Source organism: Neoarius graeffei, chromosome 25 (assembly GCF_027579695.1).
Source record: "Neoarius graeffei isolate fNeoGra1 chromosome 25, fNeoGra1.pri, whole genome shotgun sequence".
NCBI lineage: Eukaryota > Metazoa > Chordata > Actinopteri > Siluriformes > Ariidae > Neoarius > Neoarius graeffei.
The window spans coordinates 55,269,469-55,288,154 of NC_083593.1; the positions used below are offsets into that span (position 1 = coordinate 55,269,469).

At 39.7% G+C, this 18,686-nt stretch overlaps 1 protein-coding gene across 1 annotated transcript in view; it reads left to right on the forward strand.

The window, feature by feature from the left end:
- Window positions 1–1,658: 1,658 nt before the first annotated feature.
- Window positions 1,659–18,686, forward strand: part of igsf9a (immunoglobulin superfamily, member 9a) — a 75,742-nt gene continuing 58,714 nt past the window's right edge. Inside the window, exon 1 of the mRNA XM_060908749.1 lies at window positions 1,659–2,041. The gene's annotated coding sequence lies outside the window, so the exon portion shown is untranslated. The remainder of the gene's footprint in view (window positions 2,042–18,686) is intronic.

The window sequence follows — 18,686 nt, forward strand, 5'->3', positions numbered from 1 at the left end:
TATATGAAGCTGTGTAGCTGCAGACCACTCAGAGTGCCCATGCTGACCCCTGTCCACCACCGAAAGCACTGACAATGGGTATATGAGCATCAGAACTGGACCATGGAGCAATGGAAGAAGGTGGGAAGGTCTAATGAATCATGCTTTCTTTTACATCACGTGGATGGTTTTGTGTGTGTGTGTGTGTGTGTGTGTGTGTGTGTGTGTGTGTGTGTGTCGCTTACCTGGGGAAGTCATGGCACCAGGATGCACTACAGGAAGAAGGCAAGCTGACGGAGGCAGTGTGATGTTCTGGGCAATGTTCTGCCTAGAAGGGAAACCTTGGGTCCTGGCATTTACATGGATGTTACTTTGACACATACCACCTACATAAACATTCCTGCAGGCCAAGTTCACCCCTTCAGGGCAATGCTATTCCCTAACGGCAGTGGCCTCTTTCAGCAGGATGATGCTCTCTGATACACTGCAGAAACTGTTCAGGAATGGTTTGAGGAACATGGCAAAGAGTTCAAACCTCCAAATTCCCCAGATCTCAATCCGATCGAGTGTCTGTGGGACGTGCTGGACAAACAAGTCCCATCCATGGAGGCTCCACCTCACTGCTGCTAATGTCTTGGTGCCAGATACCACAGCACACCTTCATGAAACAATCATTAACACATATTAAAAGAGTATTAATAACTAATAAATATCTCATCTCATTATCTCTAGCCGCTTTATCCTTCTACAGGGTTGCAGGCAAGCCAGAGCCTATCCCAGCTGACTACGGGCGAAAGGCGGGGTACACCCTGGACAAGTCGCCAGGTCATCACAGGGCTGACACATAGACACAGACAACCATTCACACTCACATTCACACCTACGCTCAATTTAGAGTCACCAGTTAACCTAACCTGCATGTCTTTGGACTGTGGGGGAAACCGGAGCACCCGGAGGAAACCCATGCGGACACGGGGAGAACATGCAAACTCCACACAGAAAGGCCCTCGCCGGCCCCGGGGCTCGAACCCGGACCTTCTTGCTGTGAGGCAACAGCGCTAACCACTACACCACCGTGCCGCCCGCTAATAAATATCATAATAACAATATTTTTAGGCAGCACGGTGGTGTAGTGGTTAGCGCTGTCGCCTCACAGCAAGAAGGTCCGGGTTCGAGCCCCGTGGCCGGCGAGGGCCTTTCTGTGTGGAGTTTGGATGGTGTCCACATGGGTTTCCTCCGGGTGCTCCGGTTTCCCCCACAGTCCAAAGACATGCAGGTTAGGTTAACTGGCGACTCTAAATTGACCGTAGGTGTGAATGTGAGTGTGAATGGTTGTCTGTGTCTGTGTGTCAGCCCTGTGATGACCTGGCGACTTGTCCAGGGTGTACCCCGCCTTTCGCCCGTAGTCAGCTGGGATAGGCTCCAGCTCGCCTGCGACCCTGTAGAACAGGATAAAGCGGCTACAGATAATGAGATGAGATGTTTGCAGTAGAAAGTACAGCAGATGTTGTAACTGCTCTGAGATCAGATTAGTCCTCCCTCACACACACCCCTTCCTGGTTGATGAGGGTAACCGTGTGCGGGTGTGTATGTGTGTGTGTGCGTGCGCGCGCGCGCGTGCTTGTGCGCGTCCCCGAGGCAACAGGACAGAACAGAAGACAGAGAGAGAGAGAGAGAGAGAGAGTCTCGCGCGTGTGAAAACTCCGTGCACGAGCAGAGCTGATCCGTGGAAGCGTTTCACTTCCTGGTGAACTAAATTAAAAAAAAAAAAGAACAAAAAGTAATTTATTGACCGAGTTCTGATCTGATCCGGTCTGATCTTCTCCTTTGTGCTGTAATTGAATTGGATGGTGAGTGTGGAGGTGAAGGTGTGGAAGGAGAACCAGCTCGAGAAGGAGCTGCGCGTGCAGGAGCATTTGCAGGAATAATAATCATAATAATAATTAGAATAAGAATAAGAACTATAACAGTATTATTATTAATAATGAAGCGCTTTGGTGGGACATTTTTACGCGTTTAACAGCGAACAGGAGGATGCAGTGAGGATTTCTCTCATCCCTGAGTGAGTAGGAGTTATTACTCCAGCCTTCATCACTTTATATCACACATAGAACGACTTTATTCTCCTCTAATGCGCTGCTTAAGGCAGGACAGGTGTGCACACCTGAGCACGAGCGCATTTTCGACACCAACTTTTGGACAGAGTAGAGATATATGACTGCATTTATTTATTTACTTATTTATTTCCACATTTGTCAGGTAACAAGCTGTACTGTACCTTACTGCTCGGATGGTACCACCAAGGTCCATCAAGGTGCGCCTTTTTTTTTTTTCCTTCCATATTTTAAATTCTTTAAAGGTACAACATGTCTTTAAGGTCCAACATCTCATCTCTTTAAAGGTGAAAAACATGCACAGAGGTGAACAAAATATGTTCCCTTCAGGCTCGAACAAGGAAAAGTACAGTTCAGGACCTTTATTTTTGAGAGTATATACTGTTTTTTTTTTAAATCTAATTTTTTAATTTGTATTTGTTTATTTATTTGTTTGTTTGTTTAATTTATTTATTCATTTATTTATAAATGACTTCCTGGCTCAGTACCCTCATTCGCACTTTGGGATGGTTGTTGCTTGGATGGTATGATCCAGGTGCTATTTTTCATATTTATTTTTAAAGGATGGAGCTTTAAAGGTATCACAGGTCCTTAAGGTCCAATGATCTACGTTACGTTATCTTTTTAAAGGTGTAAAACATGCACTAAGGTGGACAAAACATGCTCCCTTGATCCCCGAACAAGGAAAAGTACAGTTTAGGACCTTTATTTCTGAGAGTACTGTACGTACTGTTTTGTTTTTCAAAAGCAGAGTCCAGTGCTCTGAAATAAAGGCACCAAACAGCACTTTGGGATGGTTGTTGCTTGGATTGAACCATCCAGGTGCATTTTTTTTTTGTGTGTGTGTGTGTGTGTGTGTGTGTGTTGCTTTAAAGGTACAACAGGTCCTTAAAATCCAGTAATGTACCTGATACTGTATTGTCTATAAAGGCGAAAAATACGTACTAAAATGTACAAAACACTCCGTCTTGTTTGGTACCTTTATTTCTGAGAGTATACTGTAAATAATGTAAATAACGGTATAATAAAACTGTACTTTATGTTGTCACTGGGATGGTACCTTACCTTTAGTTTGTATCTATGTTTATATTTAAAAATGTTTTAAAGTACACAGTCAGACCTTAAGAACCACAGGTGTACCTTTAAAGCTGTACTTTCAACACTATTTAAAGGTACGACACACACACACCTTCCCAGGGAAAAGGTAGTCAAAGTAGAAAAGACGCACTCTTCCTTCATGGTACTCTTCATGGTACCATACCAGCATGAAGGAAAAGTACAGTTAGGTACAGTACCTTTATTTCTCAGACTGTAAATTGTTACACTCATAAGTCACTGAAAAGCAACATAATCTTAAATATTGGATTAGATGCGAAATCTTTCTTTAAAAATTAAGGAGCTGAAATTAGGAACCAATCCAGGAACCAAAAACGTTTCTTTTTTTCCCCTCGACACTTTAATATATATGAATGATAAATTTATTAATGAGAGGGATTCTCAGAAATGTTTTACTTATTTTGAAACTAAATTGTTTACCATAGGAGACATTTTTGAGACAGTTTGGATAAAATGGCGTCCAAAATAATGATAAAATTATAATTTTTGTGTGTGTGTGTGTGTATGTAAAGGTGTTATAATATTAATATCTGTAAGAAACTGATTATTATTGAGAGTAAGGATACGATAAAACAATAAGTGTGATAAAACTGTGATTATTACAAACCAGCTTTTTTACAGAAATTGACATCTAGATCTGTGACAAGGTTCAGGTTTCAGTCATGAGCAAGGAATTTGCTGAAAAACTTTAGCGATTAAAAAAAGCGGAACGTGTTCTTTCCTGGTTGATATCGGATACTGGAATTACAGTAGAAACTGTCTGGATAAAATGTTGCCAAAATATGAACACAATGAAGAGATATGCATGTTTTAAGTACGAAACAAAACATAAGAAGTTGGTGTGATGAAGCAACACCACAGTGTTTGTGCGTCCTGGAGTGTTTAATTGCTCTTATATCAGCAATAATTTGCATTTCTTTACTTATTAAAGCGCAAAACGTCATATATTTATTTATATATAGCTACATTTTTAATGTGTAACATCCACGGAGAGAAATGTTACCAAACCAAAAAGCGTATACACATCTATACATCTATACGCGTCCTTAAAGTTACAGCTTTACCTTTGTTATAAAGTGCTAACACTGGAGACTCCTTCCATAAATGTGAAATAATAAAGGTCTATTTTCAACAAAATTCTGTTCCAATATTTAAGTTATTCCAGGAAATTGAGTCGTACATGAGCTGATAGCGCTATAATCCATGTACGACGAGATTGAGTGGAATAACTGTTTTATTCTACCCACATTCACTGGATTTTGAGAAACAGAGCATTTGAGTTTTATTTTTTGCAAATTCGATAAATAAAAACTTTATACAAAACGTCCGACAAAACCATTTCCACTTAGAATGTAAACAAACCAGTGAAATGACAGGAGCAATTTGTGAAAAATGCTATAATAATAATTATTTTTCAAGAATAGTCTTCGGTTGGTTCAGCAACATGCTCCACCATTTTGTTTTTCTCTACTAATGGTATATGAGCTGATATCCTAGTAGTAGAGTAGCCAATTAGAGCGCATGATTGCTCATATCCAGTGAATGTGGATAGAATAACAACAATTATCCATGTTTTTTTCCCCGTTTATGTGGAAAATGTGCAGTACAAATCCCAGTAAATGAGCTGTCACTATAGAAACAATAACGTTGTAGAATGAGTGCATTCATATCAACCTGCAGTTTGCCAAAGAAACTTGATTCTGACCAATCAGAATCAAGGAGAGTTCAAGAGCACTGTGGTAGCAATATCACTCGAGAATTTATCGAAGAAATTAATTCCTACACAGGCGCCTTTAAGACCACTGATGCACTTGTGTGGGAAAGAAAAGTGCATGTGGTTGAAGCCTCTGATTAGCGAGGGAACTTTAAAAACACACTCCATCATCACTCATCTGCTGTCGCAGGGTTTAACGAGCGTCCAGCTTCAATTAGCTCAGCCCCTGAAAGCCAGACGAAGCTCTAATCATAACCCATAATTGACCAGTGAAGCTGTTCGGTACGTTTTTTTTCACATTAAATATTCATTATAGTGAATGAAGATCCTGAAAGCAGAGAGCATCATGGACATATGGCTGTAATGTGAGCTTGTGATCGATGCTCAGAACCATGGAGATTGTCTCTCATTTAAAGCCTGCTGTGACTCATTGATTTACTTTCAGTCAAGCTGTGAGACACGATAAAGACTTATGATCATAATGTTATGGCACTGATCTGCCATAACATTATGACCACTGACAGGTGAAGTGAATAAAATTGATTATCTCATTACAGTGTCACCTGTAACCGCAAGTTGGCCTAGTGGTTAGCGTGTCCACCGCTTGATAGGGAGGTCACGAGTTCTACTCGTGGTTGGATCATATCAAAGACCATCATAAAAATGGTACCTACTGCCATCTGGCAAGGCATGCTGCAATACAGATGTGAGTGGGGAGTCAAACTCTTGTGGTTACCAGAGGACCAGCCCCCCACTGTAACCCTAGCTGTATAGGAAAGAGGCTGAGGGCTATCGAAACGGAGATTGGCGCTGTCCAATGCACCTAAGGGCCTGGTTAGTACTGGGCCGGGAGACTGCCTGGAAAGACCAGGTCCTGGCATGGGAAGGGCTTTGACTTTTGACTTTGAGTGTCACCTGTAAGGGTGTGGGACAGCCTTGGCAGCAAGAGAACAGTTAGTTCTTGAAGTTGATGTGTTGGAAGCAGGAAAAATGGGCAAGCGTAAGGATCTGAGCAAGTTTGACAAATTGTGACGGCTGGGTGACTGGGTCTGAACATCTGCAAAATGGCACATCTTGTGGGGTGTTCCCGGTATGCAGTGGTTAGTACCTACCAAAAGTGGTCCAAGGAAGAACAACCGATGAACCGGCAACAGGGTCATGGGTGTCGAAGGCTCATTGATTCGCATGGGGCACGAAGGCTAGCCCATATGGTCCAATCCCACAGAAGAGCTACTGTAGCACCAACTGCTGAAAAAAGTTAATGCTGGCTAAAAGAGAAAGGTTAAGTTTAAGGTTAAGGTGAGTGTGTGTTCCTTTTCTCACAAATCTTTTCATTCGTATTGAATTGAACAAAATCCATCCACCATGTTCAAGTTAGCAAAAATGTATGTGATTTTTTTTAAAAGACTTTGTTCACTGGCTCTCTGACCTCATAACCTTCTGGTTGCTGGTGTAGAACCTTAACTGTCACTTTTACTGGTGTCACAATGTTGAGGTGTGTAGGTGGAATTATGTGAAAGTATAGTTGTATCCAAATTATCAGGCAAAAGGTCAAACAATCAGAAAAACAGAAGACTTCAAGCAAAAATGGATTAGAGACGGTAAAATGAGGAGTGTAACAAACAAGGGAATCAAACACAAAAGAAAAAAAATGATTGAATAATATTTGTGGCTGAAATAGCAGGAGTGGTTTGAAACTAAACAGGAAACAGGTGAGCTAGTGTTCAGGTGAGTGTAAGAGCCTTAAAATCTGGACCGGATTAGGCTCTGGTGCTGGCGTCTGGCTTGGTGGTGGGATCAGATAACAACTGACAAAGTAAAAATTTCAGGAAACACAACATTGTTTTGCCAACATAATCTTATTCAACTCAATTACAATTAAATGTTAAGAAAATCATGGTTAGGCTAGTGGTTGTACGGTTTCCTCACAATTTTGTTCATGTGATATGACCGAATGTTTGAATTAGCACAAATTTCCCATGAGATCAGGTGAGCCGAGTGATTTAAGGGATTTAAAGCTTTGCTCACACACTTTCTGAACTCACAACCTTCAGGTCACCAGTGCTCAAATTTAACTGCCAATTTTGGCAAATAAAATTTAAAATTTGTGGAAATGCAACCTGGTTTTGTCAACATGGTCTCATTCTTGGAAATTTGTAATGAACTCATTTTGTGTTGGTTTAGTGACAGGGTTAGTGGTGGTTGGGTCATGAGCAATGCTGGGATTTAATCTTATACACTTTTGTACTCTATTGCAGAATGTAAATTTGCACTTTTGGTTGAGGTTTGACTTCATGCAGGGCTGTAGTACTCGAGTCTGGTCTCGGACTCCAGATGTTTTTTCTGTTGTCTCAGATTTGTCTTGGACTTGTTGGTGTTTGCAGTTGGACTTGACTTGGTCTTGGCTGTTGGTCTCACCAAATAATCCAGTTGGTATTGACTGAGTCCAGCTGCCTTTAAAAATATATATGTTGTTTTTCAAGTAAATCCTCCTTCAAAACAAAATCATTGATTAAGCGAGCTTGTTCAGGAAATGAGCATTAGTTTAAGTAATTCAAAATCCACCTAGAACAGGCATTGATATTGGCCGCCTAGTAACCAATCGTATGCCTGCCAAAACTCATTGTCTCTCTCATTTGGACTCAGTCTTGACTTGGACTTGAACCTCTTTGAACATGGTCCTGACTTGGAATCGAACTTCTTTGGATTCTTGACTTGGACTTGAACCTCTTTGAATTCTGTCTTAACTTGGACTCGAACCTCTTTGGATTCTTGACTTGGACTTGAACCTCTTTGAATTCTGTCTTGACTTGGACTCGAACCTCTTTGGATTCTTGACTTGGACTTGAACCTCTTTGAATTCTGTCTTGACTTGGACTCGAACCTCTTTGGATTCTTGACTTGGACTTGAACCTCTTTGAATTCTGTCTTGACTTGGACTCGAACCTCTTTGGATTCTTGACTTGGACTTGAACCTCATTGGATTCGGTCTTGACTTGGACTCAAGCCTCTTTGGATTCTTGACTTGGACTCAAGCCTCTTTGGATTCTTGACTTGGACTCAAACCTCTTTGGATTCTTGACTTGGACTCAAGCCTCTTTGGATTCTTGACTTGGACTTGAGCCTCTTTGGATTCTGTCTTGACTTGGACTCGAACCTCGTTGGATTCTTGACTTGGATTTGAACCTCATTGGATTCGGTCTTGACTTGGACTCAAGCCTCTTTGGATTCTTGACTTGGACTTGAGCCTCTTTGGATTCTGTCTTGACTTGGACTCGAACCTCGTTGGATTCAGTCTTGACTTGGACTCAAACTTCTTTGGATTCTTGACTTGGACTTGAACCTCTTTGGATTCGGTTTTGACTTGGTCTCAGCTAGTCCTGGTCTTGGACTTGTCTTAGACATGACAAAGGTGATCTTGACTACATCTCTGACTTCATGCATATGGAATAGAACAAATTATCACCGCTTCAACCTTCATCTCTTTAAATTCATACAAATTTCTCATGATATCTGTTTGGGTAAGAAAATAAGTTTTGGAGAAGGCCTTGCTCAGTGGCTGTTTAGAAATCCTGCAATTTATTCATATAAATGTTCAAATCATAATTGTAGGAATTTAAGAAATGTAACCTAAAAACATTAAGAATTATGACCTGCTTTTGCTAATGCTGTCTCATTTTTGCAAATTTGTATGAACTCAAACTCCATTTGTCTTAAATCAAACAAAATCCAACCACTTTGCCTTGGTTTTGTTGAATTTGTACAAATGTCTGCTCAGATCAGGTTGGCTCAGGAGAAATCCTGAGATTTAATCTTACAAACTTTCAAACATTAGTGCAGAAGCTAAAATGTCACTGTTAATAGCTAGAAAATTTTGAAAAAATGCAAGGTGCTTTTACTCGGTCTGGTTTGCAACTTTTTGCAAACAGTTCAAACTCAAAATGAGGTGAAAATTCGATTTGAATGAAAAGTTATGAAGGTTATAATGAGGGATAGGATGTGTTTGTACCTTTTCATACAACTTAATTCATCTGAAATCAAACATTGAGAAATCACTTTGAAACCACTTTACCTTAGTTTCATCAAATTTGGACAAATTTCTTGTGAGATCATTTTTGCTCGCTAGCTATCCTGGAATTTTGTCGCATAAACGTTCAGTAACTTATCCAAAAACTAAATCGTCACTTTTAATAATAATAATAACAATAATAATAATAATAATAATAATAATGAAACCTCTGGGAAATGTGAGGCGGTTTGGTGAGCTTTGGCTTACACTTGCAAATTTGGAACAACTCAAATTCAATTGAGTAGAATTGAAAGTTAGGATGAAATGTTACAAAGGTTTGAGTTGGGGGCAGAGTTAATGTTGGTACCTTTTCTTATGATTTTGTTTATATGAAATTAAAGAAAATCCAACAACTTAACCTTTATATTGTTGACTTTGTACAAAGTTCTTTTGATTTCAGGTTGTCATGCTGGTAGCTGTAGGATTTAATTGTATAAAATTGTTGAATATTATTGAAGCAGAAACTTAAATGCCATTTTTGGTAAATTATAAAGTTTGGGAAATGGAACCTGATTTTACTAGTTTGGTCTCACTTTTGCGAATTTAAACTGAAAATTGAAATGAACACTTGAATATTTATGAAGCTTAGGGTTGAATTTAGTGTGTAACTTTTCTTACAGCTTGATTTATATTTATGAAATGAAACAAATTACCACCACGTTGCTTTTATTTTATTGAATTCCTACAAATTTCTCATGAGATCACTTTGGCTTGCTCAGCAATCCTGCGATTTCTTATTACAAACTCAGTATCACCAGACCAAAACCTACAAAAAGTCACTTTTAACAACCTAAAAACAAGCTGCTTTTGCTCACTCAGTCTCACCCTTGAAGATTTCTCACAACTCTGACTCAATTGTCTTGAACTGAACTGAAATGAAAACTCAATTTGCATAAGAAGTAACAAAGGTTTGAATAAGGGGCGGGATTAGTGTTCGTACCCACTTTTAGGACTTCCTTTGCATAAAATTAAACTCATTCCTATTCGTATAACTTCGTCATGAGATGAGGTTTTGGTTTCTAGCTTCGAAATGCTTGCAGAGCTGAACCTGTTTGAGAGAAATGTGATTTTTGAAAGTCCACAGGTCACATCGCTGTCATAAACCCAGCACACCTTGTTAGACACACAATCAGAGCTCAGTCACTTCCTCGTAAGATTTACAGCCATCTGTACAGGTTTGAGGAATGATTTACAAAGTAATACAGAAGGTGACGAATCTCAGGGAGTTAACAGTAACACACACACACACACACACACACACACACACACACACACACACACACACACACACACAGTGGAGATCAGGGTGTGATCTTGGTGGTAGAGATGGATTTGTTTGCACTTCCCTCCCCTCCATTAGTACAATTTGCATGTGGTGGAAGACAGCCTTGCTGTGTCCATGCAGAAGAACAAGACTCCTTCTGTACAAGTCTGAGAGGCTTTCACACCTTTTAGTCCTTTTTATCCCCCCGGCATATAATGTGAGGGGATATAGCTGTCGCTCTGTCCATCTGTCTGTCTGTAAACATTTTAGTTTCCGGAGCGTAACTCAAAAACTATTTGGAATTTTTTCATGAAACCTCACAGTGATGTTAAATGGCTAGAGGAGTTGTGCCTTTTGACATTTTGTGACTTCTGTGATTTTAATTTTTTTTCTGTACACTACCGTTCAAAAGTTTGGGGTCACCCAGACAATTTTGTGTTTTCCATGAAAAGTCACACTTTTATTTACCACCATAAGTTGTAAAATTAATAGAAAATATAGTCAAGACGTTTTTCTGGCCATTTTGAGCATTTAATCGACCCCACAAATGTGATGCTCCAGAAACTCAATCTGCTCAAAGGAAGGTCAGTTTTATAGCTTCTCTAAAGAGCTCAACTGTTTTCAGCTGTGCTAACATGATTGTACAAGGGTTTTCTAATCATCCATTAGCCTTCTGAGGCAATGAGCAAACACATTGTACCATTAGAACACTGGAGTGAGAGTTGCTGGAAATGGGCCTCTATACACCTATGGAGATATTGCACCAAAAACCAGACATTTGCAGCTAGAATAGTCATTTACCACATTAGCAATGTATAGAGTGGATTTCTGATTAGTTTAAAGTGATCTTCATTGAAAAGAACAGTGCTTTTCTTTCAAAAATAAGGACATTTCAAAGTGACCCCAAACTTTTGAACGGTAGTGTATTTTCATGGCAACCAATTCAACTTAGGGAAATTTGGAGTGGGATTTCATGTGGGGGCTGGGGGGGGGCATACGTCATCTGATGGCTCTTGTCTTAAATCTGAATCGGAGAGAATCAGATACTTATGGTTTTGTTTGCTATTTGTTTTGGTGTTGACTGACACTTGTGTAAGGCTGAAAATATCCTTGTAAAATGTTTTTTTCAGTCATTCCTCGGAATTATGACTTGTTTAAATATTTTGTATGTCTCATACAGCATTTTTGATTCATACATCCTCATACAGGATGTTTGATTCATTTCCTGTAGGTGAGTTGATTCAGAGTTGGATCACTTTCTCATTAGAGTTCACTCAGAAGTTCACTCGAGTTTCTCACTGGTGTGAAGAACCACACCGTGGTCGAGAACACATCATGGATCTGTTCAAGTGTTCACCTTTCCAATTACCAATTCAGAACAACTGATGAATCCACTAATCTTTATCCACTAATCTCCGTTATAGACTTTTCTCATATGAGCCGTTTCTTGGGTCCATCTGCCCGTAGCATCTGTTTGGGTCAGGAAAGGCCAAACGGAACTGGCACAGTAAATGGGTTAGCCTGTCTGGCCCCAGGAAATCAATGCTTTACCCACTGTTATTAAATCTGAGAACATGATCATGAACCCAGTTGGACATTAAATACCAGCCGTCTGCTTCCTCGTCTCAGAACACAAATGCAGTTAGTGGCTAGCGCTAGCTCTCTCAGCACGTGCTAGTGTTTACGGGTAAACGCAGGACCAGCGGGTTATCACGGAGAGCACGGCTTCAGGGGGTAAAATAACGATAAAGCAAGCTAACGTTGGCTTTGTCTTTTTCTTGTCTTTTGTGCTCTGGGTCGTTCAAGTAGCCCTTGTATTTAGCCGTTGTTTATGGTTTGATTGCTTTAAGACCCCACCTCACCCCAACCCTGTTTTTTTTTTTTTTCCAAGGAGATTTTACTGATTAGAGTCTGGATGAGTTCTGAGCTCAAAAAAAAATTATATATATATATATATATATATATATATATATATATATATATACACATTTATTCCTTATTTTTTAAATGGCATTAATCTTAATGGCATTTAATTTATCACAGTTTTTGAAATATTATTACGATACTGCATTTTAAAATAATACTTTTATCACAAATGTATTAATACTGGATGATTCCAGAATTATGGTGGATTTTTTTTTTTAATTTTTAAAATTTAAAACTGAATCAAGAAAAAAAAAATACCTTTTAAAGATTTCCAAACGTGTTAACCCATCTCAGGCAACAATATCTCATAAAAGGAAATGAATAGCTATGTGTCAAAATTAGTGATATTTCCTCCAACAAATCAACATCTCTAGAATATAAGTTCTGTTGTACCTTAATGACCTTAATATCTTTTTATTCTTTTAAATGACTCCACAAACTCAGTTTATCAAAATCATCATAAATGTACTCATTCAAATCCCACTTGTTTCAATGAATTGAATTACAGGATTGAAATTTCACAGAAGGATAAATAGTTTTTAAATTGGTCCAAAATAATGACCTGTAGAGGACATCTATTCTTAGGCTATATCCACGTTAATATGTTTTAGCTTTAACTGCATTTTAAAAAGAAAAAAAAAAGATCTCTGTCCATAATAACACGCCTGAAAATGCATATCACGTGACCATTCACATAGACTGGGCATGACGCATCACGTGCCAGCTACTTTTCTTCTGGAAAAGAGTCACGTGATAGGAGCAAAACAAACCAGATAAGGGTACGTCGTGACTGATGAGACCCAATCAGGAAGCGAATGTGGGTGTCTGTGTCATCATTTCCAAACATCTTCGTTTCTGGGGCTTGAAAACTCCGGAGTAGCGAGGACACCAGGCGTAAACGTAGCAAAAGTGATGCGTTTTAAAATTTAAATGTATTAATATTGACATAGCCTTAATCAGAGATTTAATTTCAGATGCTGTACAAAAATGGCTCAATCCAAGTCCCGCCCATGTTGATTAAGTTTTTGAAAAATGGAAGCCGGGGTTAACAAATTAAACTGTTAACATGTGATAGATGTTGTATTATTGATCAGATCTGGGGATCTGGAAAGGCTTTCAGTAGAATCCAAAAGCAAGCAGATATTCTACGTAAATGATGCTCCCAAAAGCAACAACAACTCAGCTTATGATAGCTAACCTAGCTAACTCATGCCTGCATCGAAGAAGTGGTACTAATAAAATAGATAAAGTCAGGGTTTTTTTTCACAATGACTCAAAAGCCTAAAAATTTCCACCCATGGACTATTTGCTATAAATTCCATGTTTACTTTCTGATTGGCGGGGCTCCACTCAGGGGCGTATCCAAATCCTTTACAATGGGATGTCCAGGTTTATTGGAGAATTATTTGTTTGGGCAAAATACTAACCTGCGTCCATAACAAATACGACATTTACTTGCTGTTTGACAAACTACAAAAAAGTCATCGCTAACATAACACTAAACCAGTGGTGAAGTGTGACTATTATAGCTGGGACTTGAGCTCAGCCAAAATGTAGCCAGACACCAAAAAATCAACAGGGCAAAGGATTTTGTAAGGGGTTAGTGGCAGGCTGCCAGGCCGCTCGGTTGTGTATAGCTGTCAATGTTGATTTTAAAAGTAACGAAGTAAATTACACAGGGAAATGAATACTTAAGTCTGAGTGAAAAATACTGTGGTGAGCGTGCAGCGTGGAAAAAGAGTCTGGAGACAGAAATCTTAGTTTCTCAGTCGTTAGCATGTAGCTCTCGATAGCACTGGCTTGATCGCTTTATTAGCATTCGCTAATGCTACTGATGAACGCTACACCGGCTGGAAGGTGGCTTCACTGCTACGTTGACAGCGCTGACTCGCGCTTAAGCTCACGTTGGCCTTCAAGAAGGCCGAGGGTGATAAATTTTTGGTCCCTCCCACTATAAATCAAAATCTGATTGGTTAATCAGTCATCTGTCACTTCCTACATAAACATACACTGCCATGGCCTTCTGTTCCAGAAATGAAGTCTTAACCAAAGAGTGAGCAGCTCTAAACTCTTCTCAGCCTAGAGATAACAAACAAACAAACAAACAAACAAACAAACAAACAAACAAACACAAAAAAATCTCACTGGAGAACTCGATTTTCATGTTTTCAGGACAGTAATTTCTGTCCTTTCATTTCTGAAGCAAATTCGATAGAAAATGAGGCTGAATTAGAATTAGAAGAGAATAATTATAATGAAATTATGAAAGAATGAAAGAAATTAAATATAACATTTGAAATGCTGATAGGTTTGGGCCTTCTCTGAACGCCTAGAAGGCCCTGACGGTTCCCCTGTGCGCTACACTACATCTAATGATGTATACTAGCATTACTTGTTTATTATCGTTAGCTAATCATAGCTGAAGGAATCCAGTGTTATGCCTTGAAATAATGAGTAATGTTCATGTAAAAAAAGTTTGACGAGGGTTTGTTGGCTCGGCTGCTTGTTTGTTGGGTGTTTCAGTGAAGTTGGAGAATACTTCACTTCCTGTGTTAGCTAGCTAAACTAGCTTGCTGCATGCCATAACAATTCTCGACAGTACTCAGTGTTGGACAGTGATAGAATGTGCTTTCAGATTTCCCAGGAAGTTCTGTTATTATTTAAACCGGATTATCACAGCGATGTTTACTAAGTCACTCAGTTTCACATCACATGACGTTCGCAACCACACTGGGACAATGAAATGGACAATATCTCAAACAGGTGTATTGTGACATTTATCACAATAGTGATGATGCCCAGCCCTGGTGTGTGGGACAGACCATGAAAAGCAAAGGAAAGAAAAATTCAGAGTTTTGTGACTAAATGCTGATGTTCCTTATATGGAAATGGATTCACAACAAACGACGAAGGCGAGATTTCACACCCACACACATGGCTTTTTTTCCCAGGGATGGAGAAATACCTGAGATTCTCTCGTTACAGGTTTTTGCAACCAAAAAAAAAAATCAGATTTAACAGAGGATTAAACTCAACTTGAAATCTTTTTAACAGAGGATTCATGTGGTTTTAAGTTCTGAAGCTCTTTTCATGAAAGCTCACAATAGTGTGTAAACATTCATGCAGACAGAAACTGTGATGATACATACGTCTGTCATACACGTAAACACACACACACACACACACACACACACACACACACACACACACACACACACACACACTTTATTCCTGAAAGCTCTGAGGTAGCATTTGACTTTTGCTTGATCTTCAGCAGCACACGGCCATCAAACAGAGTGTGTTTGCTTTCAGGACTTTGGCCTTAAATAGTGCTATACACTCCATGTCTCAACGAGTCAGTAACATCACCAGAGCTTCCAGATATGGTTCAGTGCAAAAGTTTGCGTCCCCTGCAGACTTTGAATGGAAAATGTGCCTCTAAAACAAAATAGCGGAAAAAATCCCGCCAACGACAAAATGGACAGAAATATTTTATGGTCATAAATGATTAGAAAATATTTATATCACATCATACCACAGCGCTGTTGAATTCTGGATTCTGACTGGTCAGAAGGTCTTGATTGGTTTTCTCTGACAGTAGTGCAGCTTCAAATCACAGATTTATTCACTGTTAATGCGCTCTTTATCGCACGTTTCTATAGTAACAGCTCAATCAGAGTGACTCGTACAGCAAACGCTCCACGTAAACGGATTCTGTGATTGATTATGATTATGTGGTGAAGTTTTTAGTGAGAAGAGTTTTATGTTTATGCAACAGTTCTGGAAGGAGTCTCCAGTTTCCAATTTCAATGCTCAGACGTCAGAGGTAAAGATGTAGCTTAAAGTTTTCAGGACAAAGGCGTTTACACTTTGGAGTTTCTTGGTAATACATTTTTTTTTATCTTATTATCTTCAGGAACTTGTTTCATGGATGTTCCAAGGCATGAAATGTAACTATAACTGGATAAAAAGGATGATTAAAAATGTATGATTCTTTAATGAATAAAAAAATAGATATAAAAAATAGCACTGTCAATTTGCTGTGGTATAAAAGGAATAAAACACGTCAGGCTGTTTCCTTATAGGAAAATAATCAACTTTACAGTCACTAGAGGTAACAGTAAAGGTCCAGTCCCACAATAACGATACCTATAACTACAACTATAACAATAACTATAAATAAATCAGTCCCCTGCAGTTTATATGGTCGGTGCTCACAGCAGACTGATAACGATCCTTATAGCCCAGACCTGGGTTTATCCATATCAGCGGAGTGATCTTTCCAGGCCTGGACCTGATCCGATAAAATACCTGATCAATCAGGTCATTGTTTACATGTGACGTTGTCTGAGCACGTGCCATCACTATACATCCTTGTTGCATCATGAAGTCATGGAATACGGATTCACGGATGCATCATCCGTATGAAATCGGTAACCAATCTGTAATACACTGAAACGTCCGTGACCAATCCATAAATTATTAGCATCCGTGATGGATCCGTATTAAAATCCATAACCACTCCGTATTTTGTATTCTTTTTTATTATATTTCCGTAATCTGTGACCGATCCATATTATATCAGCCACCGGAGTGTGTGCGTGGGTTGTTTTGGAGTCCAAGCTGTACAGTACGACCCGGAATAATGTGCTGCTACTTGGAAAAAACTTCCATGATTATTCCTAAATTGCATGCATTTATTTCCCAAGTGTTGTCAGGACCAAGTGGGATTATAGTGGGATTATAGTTGTGGTGTTTCTGCTTCAGACTGGAACGAAACTCATGCCGAGGGAGAGTCACAGTTGGAGTTATATGTGTAGTTAGAGTTATCGGTGTTGTGGGACCGGGGCATAAATCTGCTTCATCACACCATCCTGTTGTTGATGATTTTCCTATAGAAGCATGACACAGAATGTTTTATTCCTTACTTCGAGAAGATAGATGCGAAGTAAACAAAATGACAAAATATTCTTCTGATGTAAATTATTATTTTTTCTTTATTATTATTATTATTATTATTATTATTATTATTATTATTATTATTATTATCTCATCTTATCTCATTATCTCATCTCATCTCATTATCTGTAGCTGCTTTATCCTGTTCTACAGGGTCGCAGGCAAGCTGGAGCCTATCCCAGCTGACTACGGGCGAAAGGCGGGGTACACCCTGGACAAGTCGCCAGGTCATCACAGGGCTGACACATAGACACAGACAACCATTCACACTCACATTCACACCTACGCTCAATTTAGAGTCACCAGTTAACCTAACCTGCATGTCTTTGGACTGTGGGGGAAACCGGAGCACCCGGAGGAAACCCACGCGGACACGGGGAGAACATGCAAACTCCACACAGAAAGGCCCTCGCCGGCCCCGGGGCTCGAACCCGGACCTTCTTGCTGTGAGGCGACAGCGCTAACCACTACACCACCGTGCCACCATTATTATTATTATTATTATTATTATTATTATTATTATATAGTACATATACACGTGCTCATTTTGCTCAGTTGGACTTTTTCTTGTTCAAACTCTCAGTGAGAGCTTCAAGGTTTTTGCATAAAGCAAAACAGCAAACTAACCAAACACGAAAACCAAAATGGCAGCATGCACATGAACAGAAACCATTTCAGGGGATGATATGAATCGATTTCTTACTCAGTTTAAAGTGGTAATGAGTAAACTGAGTCAACTGGCGTTATTGTCCTGCAGCTGGACACGCCCGGGATGTGACAGAGCGTTTACACTGATAAGAGCGACGCTAGGCACGTCAGGTTCATCGCTGACATGAATTACATCATGCCGTCTTTCCTGCAGCTCATTTGACTTGCCATGAAATGGAAATGAGGCTAGAATGTGAGTCAGTCACTGGTCATGTGATCACAGTCCTTTCACTAAGCTGTGATATCTAATTGTCATGCTGTGGTATTTTCAACACAGTACATACAGAGGTGACTCATATAGTCATGGACCCTTCAGTTAACTAACATTATTAGAAAGTACTGTCAGAGAGAAGCAGCTTTCAGACCAAAAGGTTGCTGGTTTGAGTCCCAGGACCAGCAGGAATAGTTGAATAACCATTGAACAAGGTGCCTAACCCACAACTGCTCCCCAGGCTGCTCTGGGTATGTTGTGCGTCACTCTGGATAACAGCGTCTGCTAAATGCCTGTAATGTAATGCATTGTTAATCTTCTTCTTCTTTCAGCTGTTCCCGTTAGGGCTCACCACAGCGGATAATATCCCTCCATCTCCTCCTGTCCTCTGTATCTTCTTCTGTCACACCAACTGTCCTCATGTCCTCCTTCACCACATCCATAAACGTCATCTTTGGTCTTCCTTGTTCGTTTCCTTCTACCTGGCAACTCCATCTCCTGCATTCTTTTCCCAATATATCCTGGATCTCTCCTCTGTATGTCTCCAAACCATCTCAATCTTGTCTCTCTCACTTTGTCTCCAAGCCGTCCTACATGTCCTGTCCCTCTAATATTCTCATTAGCTC